Genomic DNA, 25940 nt, shown 5'->3' with positions numbered 1-25940 from the left:
CTGTGGTGAGTGACCCCCGGCCACCACCAAGGGACAGCAAGCCAAGGAAACTAGATCCAATCAGTGTACCATACTTAAACAAGAGGGACGCTAGAAGAGAGAATGCCCTAGCCACACCCGAAGGGGGTTGGAAATGGTAGATCCTGGTCACTACGCTCAAAGGCAGATGGTCCAAACAGACAAAAAAACAATGGGACTAGTCAGCTCCGTTTGACCCTCAGCTGGCACTCCAATTGACCCTTGAGAAGTCCCGGATGACACTGGACATAGGGGGAAAGCCTGCTGAATCTCTGTTAGACACCAAAGCCACTTACTCAGTTCTGAACACCAGATCAGGCAAACTTGGTCACAAGAGTTGTAAAACTATGGGGGTATCAGGGAAGGCCCAAGAACAGGCATTCATAGAACCATTAGGCCTAACTGACCAGGGCCTTATTAGACCATGTCAATCAGCCTATAATAACCTCATTTTCCCTGTAAAGAAACCCAGTGGGGAATACCGAAACATGCAACAAAAACAATACTGCTGGACAGTCCTGTCCCAAGGGTTTAAAAATTCCACGCCCCTCCCATATTTGGAGAAACTTTAGCTAAAGACCTAACCCTCCTCCGGTATGTAGACAACATTCTGATAACCAGCCCTACTAAGGAGGCCTCTGTAAAATACTGTAACCACCGTTAACCACTTAGCTGATAAAGGATATAAGGTGTCTAAGAAAAAGGCTAGGGTGACCTGCCTAGGCTTCATTCTCACATAAAGTCAGAGAAGCCTACCCCAGGAAAGGAAAGAAGCCACTTGCAGCCTTGCCTTCCTAAAACTAGAAGACAGCTTAGGGGTTTCCTGGGGATGGCTGGCTTTTGCCGCATCTGCATATCTAAGTATGATCTAATAGCTAGGCCTCTATAAAAAAGTTGAAAGGAAAGGATGATGATCCTTTTGAATGAAATTCAGAATGCAAAGGGGCTTTTCAAGCACTAGGAAAGCAATTTCTTCAGGCCCCTGCCCTGTTCCTCCCAGATTTAGCTAAATCCTTTGACCTTTACATTCATGAGAGAAAGGAAATCAGCACTATTAGCTCAAAAACTGGGACCCCTTACTCGGTGGTTCCTTCTTTCTCTAAACAATTAGATCAAAGTGCTAAGGGATGGCCTCCTTGCCTATAGGCAGTAGCAGCTACAACAACCCTGCTAAAGGAAGATGAAAAGTTATTGTTTGGTCAGCCAGTCACTATTTGGACTGCACAACAGGTTCAGGTTTAGTAAGCTCTAAATGAATGGCTATCCCCCAGAAGGTCTATTCAAGTTCAGGCTATGCTTTTAGACAACCCAGTGGCTACCATAAAAACCTGTCACACACTAAATCCTGCCACCCTACTACCCAGAGAAAAAGGGGCCCTGAAGCATGATTGTATAGAAACCATAGACACGATCTATTTTAGATGTCCTGCCCTGACCTAGGAAGTGAGCCTTTCCCAAATGCTGAAGAGCAATGGTTCACAGATGGGAGCAGTTTTATGAGAGAGGTAAAAAGCCTGGCGGGATACACAGTCATAGAAGACATAAGTCATAGAAGCAAGAACCCTATTCTCAGGGACTTCTGCACAAAAGGTGGTGTGGACAGCCATCACCTGAGACTTAGAGCTTGGGACAGGGAAGATCTTAAATGATTACACAGATTCCCGGTATGCATATGACATCCTACAGGCACATGGGTTTATCTGGAAGGAAAGAGGTATGCTTACTGTGGAGAATTAACGTGTGAAACATGGCTTAAAGCATATTGAAGCTCTTAGAAGCAGTACCACTTCCAAAAAAGGTGGCAGTGATTCATTGTAGGGCTCACCAAAAAGGAGATGCAGAGGTGACAAGGGGAAACAACAAGGCAGACACAATTGCTAAAGGGCGGCCCTAGAGCCAGCAACTCAGCAACTACCCCTCTTCACACCTCAAAGGCCAGATCCATCCAATTATTCTCCAATCTGCACAAAGGGAGAATTAGATAAAGCCCCAAAATGGGGCTTCAATAGAGTTCTAGGAGGCCATGGGTGGCTAGTTAATGAACATGGGCAATACTTCTTTCCTCAAACTGCACAAGCCATCAGGGAGCTCATCAAGGAACTCACTACAGGAGGGAAGTGCTTTATAATTGGTTAATTATAGGTCATGATAACTCCTGTCATGAAAAGTATAATCAATCAGATAGTTGACACATGCCCCATCTACACAATGAACAACCCCAGCACGACCCCCCAGAGGCCCCCAGATAAGATCTATCAGACCAGAGGGACATATTTTGGAGAAGACTGGCAGATGGATTTCACTGTCATGAAAAGAGTACTGGGCAATTTCAGGTATCTCTTGGTGCTAGTAGACACATTTTCTGGGTGGATAGAAGCATTCCCTGCTAGAACTGAAACTGTAGCTGAAGTGGCTAAGGCACTACTAAAATAAATAATCCCCAGGTTTGGACTCCAAGGATCCCTACAAAGCGATAATGGTCCAGCATTTGTTTCTCAAGTGAAGAAGGGGATAACGAGTGCCCTGGGCAGAAAATGGACCTTGCATTCAGGCTGGAGACGCCGATCATTGGGGAAAGTAGAGCAATCCAATCAGACCTGAAACGGGCCTTAGCCAAGCTATGTTAGGAAACTCAAGAAAACTGGATTAAGTTGTTTCTGATTGCTCTGCTCTGCATGCAGTTAGTCCCAAAGGATAAGTTAAAGTTAAGTGCATTTAAACTCCTGTTACAGTAGAACCATTCCCCAAGTCTGAGAGAAGGGACACCTTAACCCCCTTGAAATGGAACAACTCAAGTGTGCCCTCCAGGTAGGAGAGACCATGAAAGTTCTCACAGAATATGGTGACTGGGGGCTGCCCACGCCCGTCAATCTGGCCCTCCACCCCTTCCAGGAGATGGGGTGCACCTAAAAACCTGGAAAACAGGCAGCCCACAAAGTCAGCTCACTCCTAAGTGGAACAGATCCTACTTAGTCATCCTAACCACCCACTCTCCTCTGAAGTTGCAGGGGAGTTCACACTGGAATGAAGAGGGCCCTGAGCCCCAACCTCCAGAGAGACAACCTGGGGCAATGGACCCCCTTGACTACTCATGTGAGCCTCTCTCTGACTTGAAGCTTCTTGTGCAAAAAACAACCAAAGTGTAACCAGGGATATTCAGGCCATGGCAGTGACCTCAACATCAGGGCACAGGCAAAAAACCTAGATACCGTCATTTTCTGAAAAAATTTGACATGTGACCATTATTCTAATATTCTAATATTTTTGCTAATATTTGGACATTTTGTCTCCAAAAGGTTAGACAAATGATGGTCGCTCAGAGATACAAACAGGTAGGGCTGAGGCCTGGTAACCATCAAACACATCTAAAGGTGGCTGGAAAAAATTCTGCTCCTCTACCTGGGGTTATGATGACGTCCACACTCAGCAAGAAGTAGTTACAGAAGACAAAACTGTGTCCCTCTGCACCCCTCAAGACTGAGGAGCAGGACAAGAGGCAGAGGAAGGATTTGTCACCGGCAAAGCCCATTAACAATTCCCGGGAAACAAAAATAGAATCTGGGTAATAAAGTCTAACCTTTTTTCCTTTGTGCTTAGTCTAGTTTGACTTGCTCACAGAGTGCCCCATGTAGAGACCTTGAACCTGGCACTTCAGACCAGAGTTCCTGGTACGAAATGTCTGTGCCAACGACACTTCAGCTCTTCAGGCTGGGTGAAGAAGTGCTGCGCACGACACGCAATTCAAGATGGTGACGGCATGCCGTGTGCAGAGACACTGTGCCCGGCACTGCCATCTGGAGCCTGAACAGACAGCAGAGCTGTGCCCACCCCAGCCGTGAGAGAACTCCGGCCCCTCCCCGCTGATGAGATCCCTTTAAAGCAGCCCTGCCCCCAGCCTCTCTGGACTGCATATACTCTAGAGCACGAGTTCGCACCTCTCCATTCTTTGATCAAAGAATAAAGCTTCCCTTTGCTTATGAACCGAACTGGGTTTTGTTCTATTGGCTTGAAAGACACAGGGCAGAAGGTCCCTTATTGGGGACCGACTCAGGAGGGTCAGTAATGCAAACAGGGAGATCAATTAGGAGCATGCTACAGTAATCCTGGAGAAAGATGGTTATGGCTCAGATCACAGTGGTTGTGGTTAACCCTAACATACTTAATATAAGCAAGGTACTACCTGAGGCAGTTTGTTCGTAAGAAGAAATGTCAAGAATTGGTAACAAATTTGGTCTGTGTTTGAGGTTTATGTAGTAGAAGGTGGAGGTGGTGGTGTTGACTGATTAACAGCATACCCATGAAGGAAATTTTGGAGTAGCAATATGTTGAAAGTGAAAAAAAAAAAAAAAGAGAAAGAGAGTGAGAGCAAGCACAAGCAAGAGAGAAAGTTATATACCCCCTTTTTGGGCAATTCTACTCATCTTCCCACTATCAGATAAATTTTCCTCAAGTACAACTCTGGTTATGTCTACCTTCTCCTCAAGAAAAATGTATGGCCCTTTATCACCCATAGGACAAAGGTCAACTTTATTAAACTAGAACCCACAGTTTTGGATTAAACAATCTTTCTCTTTTATTTCCTCTACTCTTTTTCTCATATCTCATGATTCTGTGAAAAGCAGTTATCTCTTTCCTTTTACAAATCCCAATATTTTGTATTTCAGCATATTTTTGTCTAAATAGATAGCTCCTTTCTTGTGACCTTTCTCTTTAGTGTTTATCCTCCTTTCAGGCCCATCCTATGTGACACCTCCTTCTTGAAGCCCTCTCTGATTACGCTCATGCTTTTGACCTACCACCCTATTTTAAGTAAAATTGTTTTATGGCTCCTTATTACTTTTCAGATTGTATTATCAATGTTCAATCAAAATGCCTACTTTAATTATATGTAAGAATTTTCAACAAGCAAAAGGAAGCAATTTGTATTTTAACCAGAAGAAATCTTATAAACTTAAACATAAGATAAAAATGAAATTAAACTAAGATGAAACATGTTACATGTTTAAGATCACACAACTAACATGTGATGAAATGGGGATTTTATCATTATACTACCATCTCACTATACTATATTATAACACTCCTTGGTGATCTGAAAACAGTTCTTTAGGATTCAAATTTTCTTTGTGTATAGGAGCAGGGGATGAGGCTGTGGATGCAGGGATGAAACCGTCAAGTAATTTAAATGCCACAAATTGTTTAGATTTTATCCTGAAGTAGGATAAGGAGAAATGGAAGGATAACATAAAAGCTCTTCCTGTGTCTGTCTGGGTTGTGCCCTGCATAAGGGCCTCATAACTCCATGGATGTCATTTTATCAGACATGTTCACAGCCTAAACATGTTCTACCTGTGTGAGAGCTTAAGAGTAAGCAGGAATAGTACTAGTCCTCACAACTGACTCAGTGAGGGAGAACCCTGCACTATATAACCATATGCTGTACATGTGGCCAGGCACACACTCAGGAAAGCATGGACACATAGACTCATTGGCACAGTCAAGTGACCTCAGCTGTTCCCTGTCTGGACCATGCTTTGAAAAATCCCCGAAGTCACTTTTATTTCTTCCTGTTGTAAACATGATGTTACATGGGGTGGGAGTAGGATGTGGAGTGTGCTTGCTGCTGAAAGTATGTGCGATCCCACAGGGGAGAGGCATTGTGAGAGGGCAAGTCTGGGCACACGTGGACCTAGGGGCTCTGAAAAGCTCCCCAGCACCAGCATATTACATTGTGCAATAAAATTCTAAGTTTAATTACTTAAAAAATATGTATGTTTGCATTTGTTTACCTATACTCAAGAAAGGAGAGCTTTATCTAATTTTCACAAAGGCACCAAATGGACTAGAGGTTATTTCAGGTAACATAATCAGAGGTTAACTTTATTCAGGTCTTTAACACCTTCCACAAGTATGTATTAAGTGCCTGCTTTGAGTCCAAACAATAAATTTAGAGATGGTGTGAAAGATGGAGTATGTGGCATTTACAACATGCAGGAAGAGAAGGTAAAAGGATATCACAGACTCCAGGCGTACAGGAGAGAAAAAATGGGAATAAAGAAGAGGATCCGATTCCCCAGATATCTCAGAGCTAAATCTGACAGACCTTGATGGTTATTTGAATGAACATGTGGTTAGGAAGCGGTACAGAGAAAGGGGATGAAAAAGAGAGAAGTTAAGGATCTTCAAAATTCTTATTTCCCATTTGCAGTCGTTGGGGAGATGACGGCAAAATCAGGAAAAAGCAGGTTTAGTGGGCAAAGGGATACCATAATTCACTTTTAGACATACTGTGCTTATACCTATGCATCATGTATGTATGGGAATATATGTGTGTTTTTGTGTATAGTCAAAGCATGAGCTCTCTCTGAATTAAACATTATACTTTGTATATAAAAACTATTAAATAAATACTGCTGAATTAATGAAATATCATGACGTATGTTAGATGTTGCTATGAGTATTTTCTGAACACCTGGTTAAGCAAGGGACTATATTTGACTCTGAGGGCTACAAAAAGTCATCAAATTTCATTTGAGAAGAAAGTGAAAAGTTAAACAACAAAATAGTGGTAATGATAACAATAATAAATAATTCTAAGCTATATTGAGCATTCATCATGTTCAAGATACTTGGTAAGCAATATATAAAATTATATGAATTTTCTCCTTTGATTTTCACAAGAAGTCATTTTACAGATGAAGAAAATGAAATATAAAGAAGTTTAAAAAATTTACCAAAGTCACCAATTTGAAATAGAATTGAGTAAAGTTTTAAATTTAGGAAATTAACTTCTGAGCCCTGGCTCTTAAACTTTAACATATAACACTGTGCATATAATAAAAAGGAAAGTTGGAATATTTGCCAAATCAATGGTAAATAACATAAATGTTACTTATTTTAAAATTTTTTTATGTTTTTAATCTTTTTAAAAATTTTTATTTTATACTGGAGTAGAGTTGATTAACAATGTGTTAGTTTCATATGTACTGCAAAGTGATTCAGTTATACATATACATGTATCTATTCTTTTTCAAATTATTTTCCCATTTAGGTTATTACAGAGGATTGAGCAGATTTCCCTGTGCTATAGAGTAGGCCCTTGTTGGTTATCCATTTTAAACATAGCAGTGTGGAGATGTCAATCCCAAACTCCCAATCTGTCCCTCCCCTTCACTCTATCCTGCTGGTAACCATAAATTCATTCTCTAAGTCTGTGAGTCTGTTTCTGTTTTGTAAGTAAGTTTGTTTGTATCATTGTTTATTAGATTTCACATATAAGTGATATCACATGATATTTGTCTTTCTCTGTCTGACTTACTCCACTTAGTACAATCGTTTCCGGGTCCATCCACGTTGTTGCAAATGGCATTATTTCATTCTTTTTAATGGCTGACTAATATTCCATTGTATATATGTACTACATCTTCTTTATCCATTCATCTGTCAATGGGTATTTAGGTTGCTTCCACATCTTGGCTATTGTAAACAGTGCTGCTATGAACACTGGGGTGCGTGTATCCTTTCGAACCATGTTTTTCTCCAAATATATGCCCAGGAGTGGGATTGCTGGATCATATGGTAGCTCTATTTTTAGTTTCTTAAGGAACCTCCATACTGTTCTACATAGTGGCTGTACCAATTTACATTCCCACCAACAGTGTAGGAGGGTTCCCTTTTCTCCACACCCTCTTCAGCATTTACTGTTTGTAGACTTTCTGATGATGGATATTCTGATTGGTGTGAGGTGATATCTTATTGTAGTTTTGATTTACATTTCTCTAATAATTAGCGATGTTGAGCATCTTTTCATGTGCCTCTTGGTCATCTGTTTGTCTTCAATATAAATGTTATTTAAGTTAGAGGTAGGAGATTGGTGGAAGAGAGTCTAGGTAGATTTCTCAGAATACAAAGTACTTGAAAGGTCAGCTTTTTATAGAACTGGTCATATTCCAAACTGAGGAAAAGTATGACAAAAGCAGTGTTATGAATTCTGAAATGAGATATGGATCAAAAGAACATATTCTTGCTGTTGTCGAAGTTGCCAATCTGGTTGGCATTACTTGAACATAAATTGTTACAGGTAGTTTAGGCCCATAATAAAGAGCTTTGTATTTCATGATAAGAGGTTGGATTTTATCCTGTCAGCACAGGGGAAACAGTGAAAGTTTTAGCAAGGGAATGACAAGTTGATGCAGTGTTTAGTAATCTGCCAACAATGCGCGAGATGATGTGGAAAGAAGGTGGGCTGCTAAGAACAGGAAAGCTATAACAATGACACAGGAATTTATCGATTATAGATGTAATACCAATATGGTTAAAGAGAAATGAACAATGCAATGCAAGACATTGGGAAGAAAGAAACAGTGAGACTGCTGACTTCCTAGATGAGTTGAAAGTACACAGGGAGTAGACTCAAAGTGAGAGAAAGGAGTCTAAAAAAGCTAGAAAATCTGGAGAATTGAACATTACAGAAAGAGTAAAGAAAAAAAAGAGAGACTATTTGAAGCAAAGGATAATTTTGAAAAACTTAATTTTACATGATGGAAAGACATATGAGGAGATATATATAGCTCAAACTTCTCATCTCAATAATCCCTCACCTCAGTCTTAGAAAATAACCATACCTCTTTATTTACAGACTTAAAAAATCAACAAAAGGAAGCTTCTTAACAGCTTGGAACCGATCTTGCAAACTGATATGCAAGTGTAACTCTCCTTTTCTCTTTGTCTGGAGAAGCCTTCCCACCTTATCTAAGGCCTGGGTGCTGGGTTCTATTTTCCCCAGAGACTTTACTCCAGAGATTGTCTTTTCTTTCTGGGATTTTCAACCTCTCCCTTTCCTTGGGCTACCTTCCATTTGTATTTCAACTGAAACAAACTTTTTCCATGTTAGGATGAGAAGCATAAAACAAATCCAAATACCTAATCTTGATCTACCACCCCCTCATGAAACTTCCCCTTTCAGCTACAGGTCTGTTGGATTCTTTTATTTAAAGTCTAAACACTTACTGTCCAAGGTGAACACATTTCACTCACCAACAGCCCAGTGCCATCTATACTGCCCTCTCATAACTCCACTGAAACTGCTCTCCACCAAGTGTCACATTATTGCCTTGCTCCCAATTCTGTAGAAGATTTTTAGATCATATCTTATTTGATATCTTAGTAAGAGTTGATACTATTGACCTGATTTTCTTTTGTGAAGGGCTTTCTTTTCATTCTTGTGAAATCACAATTCCCTGCATCCTATCCTATGTTATTGGCCCCTTTATCTCTTTTTACGTCTGTGCCTTAAATGTTTGTGATGTTCAGGGCATAGTCCTTTGCACCCATCTCTTCTAACTCTGCCTACTCACCCCTCAGTATCTTGTCCACTCCTTTGGCTTTAGTTACCATCTGTATGTTGAGGAATCCAGTAGTATTTTCTCTAGCCCATGTCCTTCATCTAAGTTCCAGAATCACATATACCCAGTGATTCCATGGAAACCAGTTCTGGATTGTCTTATAGGCATCACATTCCATTTAGCTGTCCAAGCCAAAAATGTTTAACCCCTACCACACTACACCAATTAATCATCAAGTCTTGCTTTAAGAATATTACATATCCAGGTAACTTGGAATCTAAATAAATTTTTTTGAAGCTTCAAAGTGTAATTTAAAAATTTCTAGCATTTTTTGGATACAGCAATTAAACTTTGGAAGAAATCAATTTGTTTTGGAAAAATCCCTAGAATTATTCTTATATTTATAAATACAAAGCAATTTCTCATCTATCGTTCTTGGAAAAAACTGTGAATTTTTGATTGATCTCATACTTAAGTAGTGACTATGACTTAAAACTTACTGAAATAGTGGTTACAGTCAAACATTGGGGTGCTTGTTTAGCAGAACTGCTTCCTTGCAGAGTGAAAGAAATATTTATTGTTTTGGGTTTATGGGATTTTCCATAAACCTTTATTTATGGAAATAAATAAATTATATTCTAAATATTATTCTAAATATATATGTTGATGGTATTATCTCTGAAGAGTATTATTTATGGAAGAAGTGAGGGGTGGGTGGCTGTGTATGTGTGTTCGTATGCACGTGCGGTTGGGGTGAATGCACACGTAAGTGCCTATGAGTGTGTGTAGCGTAGTTAAGAGTTACTTAGAGGAAATAGGAAGCAGAGATGTAAAGACAGCAGGAAAGAGGTGGAGAAACATCTTCACCCCATGTAGTTGGTGTGATCTTGAACGAAAGAGCCATATCCCTTTTCTAGACTGAAACTCCTCATGTCTCTTTATTCTACGTGGAGTAGAGCTAAAGTTCTTTGCTTAAGAGGTCCCACATCCTTATGATTTTACCAATAAATATTTCCTCTTGGTTTAGATAGACTGGTTTAGATAAGAAACATTTATTTCTCACAGTTTTGAAGCCTGGAAGTCTGATATCAGGGTGTCAGCATGGTCATGTTCTTGGTGAGGGCCCACCTTCTGATTCACAGGCAACTACCCTCTCCCTGTATCCTAAAATGACAGAGAGAAAAAGTTCTGGTCTCTTCATCTTCTTGTAAGGGCACTAATCCCTTCATGCAGGCTCTACCCTCATGACCTAAACTAATCCTAATCATCTCTCAAAGGCCCTACCTCCAAATACCAACACATTGGGGTTTAGCATATGAATTTTGGGATGACACAAACATTCAGACCATAGCATCTACTATTTTTAATGGTTACACTACAGTCAGGAAAAAATAGAAACTTTGTTACCTAGGACATCTTCTTCTTAAGCATTTTTATCATTGATGAAGTTATATTGAAATTACCACTCAATTTTCCAGGAAATGCAATCACTGTACTTTGCAGTTATAGACAGAAGATCTCAGTTCCAATACAGGTTCTGTCACTAAGTAGATATAAGCCACTGAATAAGTCATTTAGTTTTTGATGCTTTAGTTTCCTCTTCTAAAAATAAGGACATTTAGCTGGATGACTTCTAAGAAATTCTTCATTTATAAGGTTCTGATTATATGATTCAAAACTGTAGCCTGTACCATGCAATGGTCGGTAAAATATTTTATCAATGCAGTTACTTCACTTTAAAGCTCCACAAAAACAATTTCAGCAACAAGTAGTTTAAAAAACATTTTTAAGACAACAATATTCTTAGAGGTTTTTTTTAAAGGATCTTAAAGAGTAGAGATAAAGTTTTTTTTTTTACTTGCATTAATTGCTCTGCAAAATACTAGAAACTCTCCTCACGCCAAGAAGCTAGGAGTCCTGCAGGCTATAATATTAGTCCAATCTGTACTGTGAAATAATCCCATAAGCACAGTGATGGTACGGGGTTTGTATGCCTCTTTGTGATGTGGCTCTGGAAATCTTATAGGATTCTAAGAATGAGAAATAATTGGCTTTTAATGCCAGTGCAGTCTTTGGCAGGAATGTCAAGGAGAGAAAACAGCACGCAGCAATTTGGTAAGGATGAATATCCTCTCAGACAGGGGCGTATGATCACTTGAGCATTTTTTCCCACGAGATGACTTTCAGCCAAAGCAAAAAATCTCCTCTGAATATTACTGAATGCTGGTAAGTCAACAATCCAGACTCATACCCGAAATATATGAAATCTAAGTTAATAATATATTTTTCTACTGCATGTATTCTCACACATGAATCAAATAAAAAAGTTTCCTGATTGAAAGGCTGTATGTTGTAGGTTTACAGACTAAAAACGTAACAATAAGCAAATGCACTTTCTTCTCATAAGCCACCTTTTTCCCCCAAGATACCCCAGTCATGCTTTCAAAGCACATTTTATAAACATTTCACAATCAAACCTGACAAAGATATTAAAATGCCTTAGTTGCTTTGCTCAAGGCTTTCACATGAATAAGTAGACAACACAAAAATCAAGCGAAAGCTGAGATGTTAGCATTAATCTAAACTGTCCACTTTGTCAGTAAAAGTCTAATTTTCTCTGTGGGTTGGTAGAGTTTAGCAGTTCATAAAAGGCAAGGAACATTATTAAAAAATACAAACTCCATGTATACATATGCAATTTTTTTTAAAATTAGGAAATCCTTGATGATATGCAAGGTATACAAGGGAAAAGAGCATTTAACATAAGTACGCAGGGCTGGGACTAGGGTGAAGGTAGTAAGGTACTCACCTTGGGTGCAAAATTTAAGAGAATGCCAAAACCTTCAGTAATCAAGATAAATAATATCTAATGTGATATTTTTAAAATAACAATGGTAAAATTCCATGATAAAATCTAAAAAATTAAATAAGAACAGGGTATTACAGATTTTTTTCCTTTTCCTCAGTCTCTAGTATGGCTTGGCTTTTTATGTTATACTTTGAAACTTAGAAAAAATGTAGAATTTTAGATAAAAGAGTCTAGCTTCAATGTAACATTCTAATATTGTTCTATTTTGGCACTAAACACATTTTGCAGATGTAGATTAGAATCTACCTCACTTATATTCTAAACATATTAGTTGTGTCTCTCCAAGTGTACACTAAGATCTTCAAGTCCGGAATCATGTCTTCTACTTCTCTTATTTCCCATGTTGCCTCATAGTGTTATACATGTAACAATTGCTTGATTAATCCTTATTAATAAACTGGGTGGATTAAATGAATGCTGATAACATACATGGCTTTCCGCATTAATCCTCAAGCTCTCTTTTCATCAAGTAGCATACCAAAATAAATACAGAACAAAAGAGATGTACTTTGAGGGACAAGAATTTATTTATTTATTTATTTATTTAAATTGAAGGCAAGCTTTTTTTTTTTTTTTTAATTTTATTTATTTATTTATGGCTGCACTGGGTCCTCGTTTCCGCGTGAGGGCTTTCTCCAGTTATGGCAAGCGGGGGCCACTCTTCATCGCGGTGCGCGGGCCTCTCACCACGGCGGCCTCACTTTGCTGTGGACCGCAGGCTCCAGACGCGCAGGCTCAGTAACTGTGGCTCACGCGCCCAGCTGCTTCGCGGCATGTGGGATCTTCCCAGACCAGGGCTCGAACCCGTGTCCCCTGCATCGGCAGGCAGACTCTCAACCACTGCGCCACCAGGGAAGCCCAAGAACTTATTTTTTTGATACGTGTTTTGAATGTATTGAAATGTATATGTTTCACCTTTTTTCAAAAGAATTTGAGTTGGCTGTCAAATTATATGAAAGTACTGTACTTCTTTGGAGATAACAAGGAAGAGGATTCTATATTTCCAATTTATCAATGTAACCACGTAGATTATTTTTTGGAAAATTAATTTAATGTGAAATATAGGAAAAGGAGATAGAGATAACAGAAAAATAAAATTATGGAGTGTTTCACTTAAACACTTCAAATGGTAATTTCCTTTTAATATAAAATAAAAATATGATTAGCATAAAAATAAAGTTTAAATATGTTTTAATTTTTATCAAATGCAAATCAATGTAAGAGAACAATGAAAACTCTAAAAACCACAGATATGGACCATGTCAGTCAGTTTATCTGTCTATCCTTTTCATTTTCTTTTGCCCATTACTTTTTTTTTTAAATAAATAAATAAATTAATTAATTTATTTATTTGGCTGCGCTGGGTCTTCATTGCTGCGCGGGGGTTTTTTCTCTAGTTGTGGCGAGCGGGGGCTACTCTTCATTGCGGTGGGAGGGCTTCTCATTGAGGTGGCTTCTCTTGTAGCGGAGCATGGGCTCTAGGTGCGTGGGCTCCAGTATTTGTGGCACGTGGGCTCAGCAGTTGTGGCTTGCAGGCTTTGGAGTGCAGGCTCAGCAGTTGTGGCGCACAGGCTTAGTTGCTCCACGGCATGTGGGAACTTCCCGGACCAGGGCTCGAACCCGTGTGCCCTACATTGACAGGCGGATTCTTAATCACTGCACCACCAGGGAAGTCTTGACAGAAAAGACTACTTTTTCTCATGTTTTATTTATATGTAGCTATAACTATTACTGAATCAGTAAGACCTTACCTAATTTGTTTACAAAAAATTCTAATGTTTTCGCAACACGCAGGAGTAAATTCGTACTTGCAATTTTGTACCATATTTTGACATGAACTTAGGTCATCTGTACTTTATACACCTAGCCTCCGTCAAACAGGTACTGTGCCTTTTATCTGACATTCATAAATTGCCTTCTTAAGCCAATTTTTTTTTGTGATATATAGTCTTCTATCACACATATTCTAGTTTTTCCATGTGATGACTGTTATGAGTTGAATTGTGTCTTCAAAATTTGTATGTTGAAGTGCTAACCTCCAGTATCTAAGAATGTGGCCTTAGTTGGATATAGGGTTTTTACAGAGGTGATTCAGCTAAAATGAGGTCATTGGGGTGGGCTCTAATCCAAGATAATATGTCCTCATAAAAAGGGGAAATTTGGAGACAGACACACACAGGGAGAATGTCTTGTGGAGATGAAGGCAGAAATAAAAGTAGTGCTTCTACAAGCCAAGGGATGGCAAAGATAGCCAGCAAACCAGCAGAAACCAGAGGAGAGGCATGCAACAGATTCTCTCTCATAGTCCTCATAAGGAGTCAACTCTGCTGACACTTTGATCTTGGACTTCTAGCCTCCAGAACTGCGAGATAATAAATAATTGTTGTTTAAGCCACCCAGTTTGTGGTACTTTATTACAACAGCATAGCAAACTAACACAATGATGAAATCAACATTTAATTTAGATTTAAAACAATAATTTAGATTGAAAACAATTAGAAATTTTAAGAATTGCTTAATCAATTGGCTTGGCAAATTTCATAACTTTTGAAAAAGATTACTTACTATGTTCGCTTCATCTCTTACCTTTTCACAAAACAGATACACATCTATATGTCACTGATTTAATAGGCAGATGGGGGAACAATTTCAGAAAGCAATAAATGAACTTATGTTTATGATATGCAACATAGGTTCATTGCATTCAAATAAATTTTCCTTAATCTTGAAACAGATGTTATGAGGAAACATAATGCTCAGCAGTATAATTTTACAAAGAAACTTTTCCTTCAAAAGAAACTTCCTATATTAAGATTTTATTATATGTATGATTTGTTTCTATCAAAATTGGTGAGTATGTTCTATAGGTGAAGTCATTTTAGTTTCAAAGATGAAATGCATTTACCCTGCCTTCAAGAAACTCACTCTCTGGTAAGTTTTAAGAGATTTCAGTACAGTGTAGTGGAATTATTAGTAAAAGTATGCTCAAGCAGCAGACTAAGCATAGAGGAAAGAGTGATTGATTATATTTATTGTGGAATCAGGAAAGCAAAGTCTTAATGAGGATGGAAACTGAGTAAAGTTTTGAAGAATGAATTGTAATTTTTGGTTGAACAAGAGTGCAATTGGCATTTCAGACAAAGTTACATGGCCTAATAGAGGCAAGAAACATGTTAAGAAGACTCAAAGTAGTTTGGTAACACCACAGCAAAAAATGCATTCATGGATGAAACTGGTTAATCCATAGGTGGTGACAAGAATTATCCTGTATAAGAAGTCACTAAGAGATAGATACTAGGGAGGTTATGAATCCAATTTTCACTTAAAAAATAAATAAACTCTAATGGAGGATTAGAGGACAGTTGCATAGGGTAGAGGTGCCAGTAATTACTGTTGTAATTATGATCATCCCATATGCCCACATAGGTCGTGCACTGTACAGCTCTAGGGGGACCATTAGACTCCAGTGGCACTGCTGCATCCTGCAGGCAATATTTATGAGGAGAGACACTGAGGCCCTAAACTGATACTAAGGATGCATTGTGAGATGTTAGGAGATGAAATAGAAATAAAATGGAGAACTATTGGATACTGGGGTAAGGTATAATAGAAGGAGGAGTCTAAGTGATTTTTGGTATTTTGTCTTTAATTGCTAAGAATATTCCAATAAGACAGAAAATGTGGTAGAAAAAGTAGTTTTGGTTGAATTCTGCAGAAGACAAACATATTCTGTTAGTTTCTTTTTCCCCCCAATACTCACAGGTTAATATTTAAATGGCTATGTTTAAAAAACAACATTGTGTTTAAACCGATTTTGAATTTAAATACTGTTCCATTTGTAAAAGAATCCTGGCATATGGCACACAACTGTCAGCTCTAAAATGTTTTCACCATTGGCTCTCATCTCTTCCCCAAATGTTCGACTGTTTAACTGTTTAGAACAAAGGAGAATGGAGTTCAGCAGTCCAGCTCACAAGTTTCTGATTTCAAACATTGCATAAATCAAAGTTAATACACTTCACTATAAAGGTCCATTCCATAGCTAACTGACTTCCTACTACTAGTGAAAATTTAGGTGCTGACATTTTTTTAAACATTTTATTCAATTAATCTATTCTAAGTGCTCTTTTATTGAAAGAATAAATAAAAGGGATAGTTGTATACATAGCAACACTATAGTTATAAATAAATGCCAATGCAATAGCCAAGAGATTCTTAAAAAGAAGTGTATATACACTAAGTCAGCGAAATTGCAATGTCTGGCCACATTTTTAAAAACGCATTGTTAATATGTATTCAGATTAGAACTGAGCTTCCTGTGTATGAAATATTTAAATAATTTTGCAGAGAAAAAGCAAATGAGAGAACATGCAGGCAGAGAGAAGTAAGTTTAACACAACACTGAAGATTGTTGTTGAAGATACAAATAAGAACATGAAGCTGTCCTGATGGCAAACGTATTGACATAATGTCTGGTTCTTCTCTCATTCACGAGAACCATTTAGAAAGTGTGGTTTTTGAAAAGTTGGTGGGCTGGTGGGATTGAGTGCTACACTTGGAACAGATTTCTGAGCACAGTGCCAGATGAGAAAATGGCCCGGGGTTTCAGGAACCTATCCAGTTTGGTGGTAATATTTTCCAAACTTAACACGAAATACTGTACTCAGTCTTATTTTTACTGGATGAGATCTGAATGAGTTTACTTTGTTGTCTCATTCAGTTGGTTTGAGCCTTGTGGATATGGCACATAAACAAAATATTTCTTTCCCTTGTATAGGAAAAGAGATTAAAAGCATAGAAGTTTACAACAGCCCCACTGCCATTACTCTTTCTTTCCTTCTCCTCCATGACAGGTTTCATTGTAAAAGTATACATACCTTTTCCCAGGGTCAAACTTTAGCCCAAGATTATCATTATTTACATGAAAATAATAACCATAAATGTGACCTGGACTCTCCATTAGAGTAGTTTCCTAGTTTATAATGTCAAAGAAAACTCACTGAGATCCATGTTAGGTTTTGCATTTAAATTTCAGTTGACACCAAACTACATAAACATTAGATACTGAGTTATTTAAAGATTTAACTTGAATATAATTCAACATTTTTGTCTTTCTAAATCTCTTTAAAGTTTATCTCATCATACAGAATACTCTCATAGCTGCTTGACCAACACAGAATGGAGAATTAAAAATGCTGGTAAGGGCTTCCCTGGTGGTGCAGTGGATGAGAGTCTGCCTGCCAATGCAGGAGACACGGGTTCGAGCCCTGGTCTGGGAAGATCCCACATGCCACAGAGCAGCTGGGCCCGTAAGCCACAGTTACTGAGCCTGCGCGTCTGGAGCCTGTGCTCCGCAACAAGAGAGGCTGCGATAGTGAGAGGCCCGCGCGCCGCGAAGAAGAGTGGCCCCCGCTTGCCACAACTAGAGAAAGCCCTCGCATAGAAACGAAGACCCAACACAGCCATAAATAAATACATAAAATAAATTTTAAAAAAAATGCTGGTAAAATTATTTTTTAAAAAGGCCTAGATTCATAAAAGGCAATATTCCATATATCTGAAGCTTAATCCCTTTAGTCTTGCTGCTTCTTAACAGCAGTTTTTGTTTTGCTTTGTTTTGTTCTTTAAAGCTTATATGATGTTGAACAAATTGACTTATCTGAGCACTATCTGTATTGCCCTTTTCACCACCACGGATGAGAGGAGATTGTACATTTATTTCACATGTGTAACAACTCATGACAAAACAAATGAAAGAAGACTCACCTCATGCCTCCCTTTTAATGTCTTACCACAGTAAGACATTATAAAATAAAAAAATTTGATCAGTAATTTTGTTTTCACTGATGAGTTTAAAGTTTATTTTTTTCCTGTCAGGCCAAGAAATCAGATATCCTAAATTTAAAGTTTTGCAGATATTGTATCAGCTCTACTACTCTGTGGCCTAAAGACATATTGAGACTCTAAGAGCATGTGGCTGACAATGTTGTATAGCAGCTGGTACAGAAGAAAGCTGGCAGAGTACATCGTAGAGAATAAAAAAAGACTTTGCTAGTTGCCACTGTAGGCTTTTTTGTCTTGAAAAAGTTGTTACTAGAGCCGTCTTGTTAGCAACTGTCTTTATTACAGTATTTTGAATGTCTATATTTTTGAAATAAAAAAGCAAAGTTTCTATAAATATTTATATATCCTCATTTGAATAAATGGTCCTTCCATTTGACCCAGTCTCCCATCTAACTACACATACTTATAGGAAGTACTACCAAACAATTTTAGGCATGCTGTTGAAACTTCTGGAAAAAATAAATCAATTAAAATAAAAAAAAATTACTATCAGCCATGCAACATACAACTTAATGCTGACAGATTTTAGTTTTCAAATATATTCATATTTAAATTAAGTTTAGCTAATTTTAGTTATTCAGATATACATGCAAAAATCTATTTGTTAAGTTGAAAATCCAGATACCTTGGAGTAATGCTTTCAGAGGAGGATTTTAACTAATACCTATATGGTCTTCCTATCTATTTCACAGAATTTATGTGTTGCATTATGAATAGCAAAGAAATAAGATATCTCATATTGTTTATAATTAAGTAACTTTATCAGGTGCTGAATACTCTCTAATTTTTAAATTTTAAGTTAATTTCCTATTAATTCTATTAAAATTCTTTGCCATTGGTTAATATGCTTTGAGAAAACTTGCTATATCAGAAGTTTTTGAGACTGTCTATCCTTTTCCCAGCTTTTGCGGAACTGGTTATATCCTGAGCAATGTCTTCTTTATTTCTTTTATAGGTTGTGTTTTATTCTATTTTTATTATGTGTACTTACCCCTATTACTTATTAAATACAAAATTATTTTATAGAGAAGGCCGTATCTTTTTTCTTTTTTTAAATTTATTTCCCAGTGCCTAGCATGGTAGGGATTAAATAAATATTGTTGAGTGGCCATTTATTAAAATACTGCTTGCCTCCAAAAAGATCAATATTTTCCCTTCATAGCCTTCCCTAATGGCCAGGCAGCATCAACGGATATTTTTCCACATGTGAAATCATACACCTCTCAGACTTCGCGTCTGACAAATTCATACACCTCTCAGACTTCGCGTCTTATTCTATCAGTCATTACTAAATGCATGTTCTCTGACTTTAGCAGGACACCTATTAATGCTTAAACTCCTTATTTCAAATATAACTCTTCCTGGTTTTATAATTCGTCTAACCCTGCTTGGAGGCCTGGCATTAGCATTTTCATTATTATTTTCCCAATATCATTCACAACTTGGCCATTAACACTGATCACACATTGATTACAATTACTGTTGTAACTATTGTCCATTTTCCTTAAATCTTTTTTTTTTTTTTTTAAACAATCTTTTCTCCTCATTTTTTTTTTTTTAATTAATTTATTTATTTATGGCTGTGTTGGGTCTTCGTTTCTGTGCGAGGGCTTTCTCCAGTTGCGGCAAGCGGGGGCCACTCTTCATCGCGGTGCGCGGGCCTCTCACTATCGCGGCCTCTCCTGTTGCGGAGCACAGGCTCCAGACGCGCAGGCTCAGCAATTGTGGCTCACGGGCCTAGCCGCTCCGCGGCATGTGGGATCCTCCCAAACCAGGGCTCGAACCTGTGTCCCGTGCATTGGCAGACAGATTCTCAACCACTGCGCCACCAGGGAAGCCCCATTTTCCTTAAATCTTATACCAACCAATCATTTGGCCCCTCCTCTTACTTCACAGAGAAAATTCTACAAGTTTCTGCCTCTAAACCTCAAACCTTATCCATGTCCTCTCCTTGTGTTGGAAAAAGACTGAAAGGAGCAAGGGCAGAAGCAGGGCAACAGGTCTAGCAGCTATCATCATCTATGTAAGAACAACAATGGCTTGGACTAGGAGAGCAGTGGTGGAGGCAGTGAGACACTGCTGAGATCTGGAAATATAAAGACACAACCACCACGGATGCACAGTATAAGGGAAAGAGGATTCAAGAATGATCCTAAGATATTTAACACAGAATTATCAATTACTTTGTGGGGGAAACTGAGAAGCAGGTTCTGGGAAGAGTTTAGGTTTGGGGTTGTTAATTATTAGATGCCTATGCATTGTCCAAGTAAACATATCAAACAGGAAGTAGAAGATATGACACGAGTTCAGAGGACTGTTCTGAAGTCCAACTGCAGTATGAAAAAAGAGCACGAAGCTGATGAATGCAATTTGCATGGATAATTAGGGTAGTTTTCCTGGAGAAAATGATTTTGAAGCTAAAACTTAAATAATAAGTGGGAATTAATTAAATAAAGAGCAACTTGGGGATGGTTGAGATAATTCTAGGCAGAAGGAATTAATGGGAACATGTGATAACCTGAACTAAAACGAGATTGGTGTAATTGAGAAATTAAAACATGGCTGAAGAATTGAGAACTAACTTTAGAGAGTTACAGTATGATTTAGGAAATTATTAACTTATAAATCCTAATACGAATTTTGTTCTTCATCTTAGGCTAATGAGAAACCTTGAAGAGTTTTACATGAGGTCATATACACTTCAGATTTGTATGTCATAAAGTTAAACCTGTTTGCACTTTTGGAAATGGATTGGAGAAAAACAAGACTAGAAGTGTTTAAACACCAAACAACAGCAATGAAAAAGACTGAAGCAAAGAGGTTACTAAGAAGCTTCATGAAATAGGGTAGGCATTACTAATATAGAGAAATTGATGATCGAATCTGAGAGATTTTTGGAGGGCTTTTGTTGTTGTTGTTTTTGTTGTTGTTGCTGTTATTGTACAACCAACAAATTATTGAATTAGTTTGGTGGTGAAGGAAATGAAAGAAAGAAGATTTATGCCAAGATATTCAACCTGGACAAATACTTAAAACGTTGGTTCTATTTATTTGGCAGGCACATTATTTTGGTTGGAAAGATGAGTTCAGTGCTAGACAGGCTGCCTTCTAAGAGTATTGTAAATGATCTGTATTCCTAGTCTAGAGATCAAAGGGGTTGTTTAGGAAATTGTCCAGGGTATTTTGAAATATATAAAGAGTTGGGTCTATAAATGACATTTTAAAGTATGAGAGAAAATTTAAAGTGAGGAAAGAAGAGGGCCTAAAATAGAAGACTGAGGAAATTCAATATTAAATATATTATATAGAGGAAACAGAGTGTGCAAAGGAGATTAAGAAAGAGCATCCCGCTAATTGGGAAGAAAAGCAAAGAACTGTGGTGGTAGAGAAGCAAGGGTAAAAGAACAATTCAAGAGAAAAGCAGGGATAATCAGTCCCCAAGCTCCTGAGTGGCCAGGTTATGTAAATACTGAAAGGAACCTTGGCACTTAAGTACAAGGAAGCCACAGGTTATTTTGGCAAGTACAGTTCTCAGCGGAATGGTAGACATGGAAGTAGTTAGTCTTAGGTTGAAAAATGAAAAGTAGGTAAGGACATGGAGAAAATGAATAGAGTTGTCTGTCAAGAAGTTTGCCTGACTTACTGTGGAGAGGACTTATAGGATGGTAGGCTAGAAGATCTGAGATGAGGGGAGTAGTTCAGTAAATTTTAATACGAAAAAAAAAACAGAATTAAATACTGTTAATAAGACAGTACCAGGGAGAAGTAAAGATCTAGGAGAGAAAGATCATCTTTGTAGAAAAAGGTTTCTGAGAAGAAAGGAAGATAGGGACCCTTGTTAGGAGAAACCTCGTTATAACAGGTTATAACCTTGTTATCACTATAACACTAGTGATACCAGTAGATTTTCACATTTTGTGGTGCATTGAACACTCATTTCTCTCTAAGGGAGGAGGTGATATCAATAGCTAAGAAAGATGAAATTATTGGAAGGTTGTTAGACTTGAGGAGAATGGAAAAATTCTTAAATAGTAGTTGAGGAGAATGGGAACAAGAGAACTAATTATATAAGCATGATAGGATTGCTGGGCATGTTAAAGACCCAGCTGAGGTTGGTAAGCATGGATTTATCAATCTGCCTGAAGGTTGGTTTGGAAGCTGCATTCTCTTTTCATTCTATGTTTAGAGAACTGTCTAAACATAAAAGTTACTGTAAAATGTCAGCAACTTAAATTTGTTTGCTAGGAAATATAATAACAAATAGCATTAATATTTTCTACCAGAAACTCAAACTTCTGAGATTATAATGTCTTAATTAAAAAAATATATATAAATATATCCACTATGGTATCTTGTTTGAATGACTAATTCAGATTAAAATATTGGACAAACTAATTTTTAAAATACTATTTTGTCCTTAATTTTTTGAAGGTCTTTGATTTTCTTTTGGATATTTTGGTCATTGGAAGTAGAATTTTCATAGTTAAGATTCGAAAAGTAAAATTCTTTATTTAAAAAAAATATTTATGAGATAAATACCTATAATTAAGGAAACAATCAAATAGTTTTCACTGTTGAAACTTTTTATAACTGTCTTTGAGAAGGTATATTCAGGCAAATAATGATCATGTCCTTTCATAATAGGAAACTTTATCATATTCTTGATTGTTCCCTTCCTGTCTTTCATATTTGAAAGAAATAAGGCTATCTGTTTGACAGGATTTCCTCCATTAAAACTTTACAAAGATTTTATATGCACATGCATGCACGCAGGTGCGCACACACACACACACTATATGAAAGTCTTCAGTTCTATAAATTATGGAGAATATCTTTCTTATAATTTAAGAATGAGAAGAATTATAACCTGCATACAGTTTTGCTTGTAAACTATTACATGTGGTAACCATGATCTTGAAAGTGAAGACTTTTCTATATAAACGTGTGACAAGGTAAATGGTGTCCCAGAGCTGACCAAGGAGGTGATCCTGATTCCACTGTATGAATGTAACATAATTAATTATTATTCTTTTCATTTTCATTTGTAATGATGAACAATATTGCTATTAGCATTATTTTAATGTCTCCTGAATATATATTAAATCATTTCTCTAGAGTATCTAACTAAGAGAAGAAATCTGGTCATAGTGTGTACAAATACTTCACTAAGTAATGCCACATTGTTTATCTCAGTGATTTTGCCTTTTCTTACAAATTATTTCATGGAATATTTTACATCATTTTGGATATGTACCCTTTAATAGTTAAATGTGTTGCAACTATCAAAAAGAAAAAAAAAAGTGGAGAAAACCAAAAGCGTTTTGAGTTTCTTCTATGGAAGAGGATTATACCAACACCAGCACACTTAGAAATTCTTGCTGATATTACAGGTTACTAATATTTGCAATCTGAATATCTTTTTTTGACTTTACAATACCTTTATTAAGTTTTCTGATTATAGTAGGAAATCTTATGCAGAAAACATGCAGAAAATCTTAGGCATAGAGAACATTATGAAGAAAATTTAAAAGAACAAAATACTAACCCCTAGACATAACCAATGCTTCCAATATTTTGTTGGAAATTATCTCCTAACACTATATACAAAAATCAACTTAAAATGAATTAAAGACTTAAATATAAGAGCTGAAACTATTAAACTCCCAAAAGAAAACACAGGGGGAAATGCAAAATTTATTTTGTGTCTACTGTATGAAGGTTTATATTATTTTAATCATCAGAAATAATACATCTAATCAAACCTCATTTAAAAAAAGAAATTTGTAGGACTTTCATCTTCTTTGTATTAACCTAATGATAATAAACCTCCCTAATGGAATAAAAAATATCTCCTAAATATTAAGTTACATAGTAACATTACATTGAAGGTTATCTTATTAACACATCATAAATAGGCTATGCAACTTGAAAACATAAATAACTTGGCAATGAATCAATTCACACTATTTTGTCCTTTACATTTTGGTTAATAATGGAAAATATTCATAAGTAATTGGGAGTTTATGATTTGAAGTAGCTAGCTTTAGAATTATGCCTTTCAGGCTAAAATATAAGAAATTTGAAAAATTTTTTATCACTTAGATAACAAGCCATACACTATGCCAACTAGCCTAATATAACCTACTGCTTAATGCTGTTCCCTGAAGTCTATCATTATTAACATGTCCTGATTTGATTATATATTTTTGTAGGTCTCATATGAATTGAATGTGATTCTTCATTAATGTTTCTAGCTAAAATTTAAAAATAATGGGATGAATGTTTAGTATAATTGTTAAACCAAGATATTTTCTGAAAACTATTTAAATTGTTTTTAATGACAGCAAACTAACTTTCAATATCAAAATAATTATAGTAATATTTTATAGTAATAATATTTTGATCACATCATGATACAGGCATTGCATTAAGGGCTTTATTTATATAATTTATTTATTACTTAGAACTCTCTGAGGTATTCTGGTATCACAAATTATCTCTATTTTCAATATGTAAAATCTGAAATTTATAGAGATTAAATAATTTGTGGGAGTATACAGCAATAAATGTTAGATATTACTTAAAGACTAAAATCTTAAGAAATTCCTTATTAAATTATTAAAAATTTCAAAAGCCACTTTTCTAAAAAATATTTTTAATCATTTGGTGATAATATGAGGAAAAATAAACATAATTCTCTGTGGATTTTGTAAACTAATATGTGTGTTAGACCTTCAATCATCTATTTCCAAATATTTTAATAAAAACTAAATTTTATTATTCACAAAAGTAGGTTTTCTACATAAATAATGCATACTCACATGTCTTTTGAAAATAAGATTTATTACCATATAACAATAAAGCTGAATTATACCAAATGAAGATTCATTGAAAACAAAATGTTTATTGCATTATGTAAAATTTAAACTTGGAAAAACAATTTTGAAATCTATTTGGGATATATTTTCTCACAATTTACCCAAATGAATTCTTCCTTTCTAAAAGTTATTTTTTAGAACATGAAAAGTATTAAATTTCAATACCTTGTTTAATAATTAAATTGAATTTTTACATTTTATAAACCAAAAATATTCATTAAAATGATTCAGTTATCATACTGATAAATTTACAAGAACACATATTTTCCTGTTTTTTTTATAAAATAAAATTCCAGGGCTTCCCTGGTGGCGCAGTGGTTGGGAGTCTGCCTGCCGGTGCGGGGGACGCGGGTTCGGGCCCTGGTCTGGGAGGATCCCACATGCCGCGGAGCGACTGGCCCCGTGGGCCACAATTGCTGAGCCTGCGCGTCTGGAGCCTGTGCTCCGCAACGGGAGGGGCCGCGGTGGTGAGAGGCCCGCGCACCGCGATGAGGAGTGGCCCCCGCTTGCCGCGGCTGGGGAGGGCCCTCGCGCGGAGGCGGGGACCCAGCACAGCCATAAATAAATAAATAAAATTTAAAAAATAAAATAAAATAAAATTCCAAATATTGAAATGAAGCCCTGCTGGTAAAAGTCTGGAATTAAAGCAATAGTTTAAGTTATACATATGTGCTTCATTTATGAAATCAAAGTATAGAATATGCATTTTGATAAGTTTTTATATATTACTGCATACATTCACTATTCAACAAATAGTTTTTGATCCTCTATATCGAGCCAAAAACTGGGCACAATGGAGGAGAAAAATATTGTCTCTCTTTCCCACCAGACTTTAAACTTTGAGACCAGTGGAAAAGATGGGCAATCATTTAAAATATAATATGAAAAAGGCCATGAGAGCAGAAATTCATGATACTAGGGAAATAAACTAAAATATAATAAATGGGGAAGGAAAAGTACAGGAACATTATCCTGAAAGAAATGCTG

The 25940-nt window shown here is 36.8% G+C and overlaps 1 long non-coding RNA gene across 1 annotated transcript; it reads left to right on the top strand.

Moving 5' to 3' along the window:
• The first annotated feature begins 365 nt into the window (after positions 1–365).
• On the top strand, positions 366–25559 carry LOC309632182. Its single transcript, XR_014246776.1, has 2 exons — positions 366–19568; positions 19913–25559. It is a non-coding gene; the product is annotated as an uncharacterized lncRNA (long non-coding RNA).
• The last annotated feature ends 381 nt before the right edge of the window (positions 25560–25940 follow it).

The sequence above is a fragment of the Balaenoptera borealis genome, assembly GCF_965194805.1.
Source record: "Balaenoptera borealis genome assembly, chromosome: 7".
Classification (NCBI taxonomy): domain Eukaryota; kingdom Metazoa; phylum Chordata; class Mammalia; order Artiodactyla; family Balaenopteridae; genus Balaenoptera; species Balaenoptera borealis.
The sequence above is the reverse complement of the archived record's forward strand: the minus strand, read 5'-3'. Positions and strand labels throughout refer to the sequence as shown.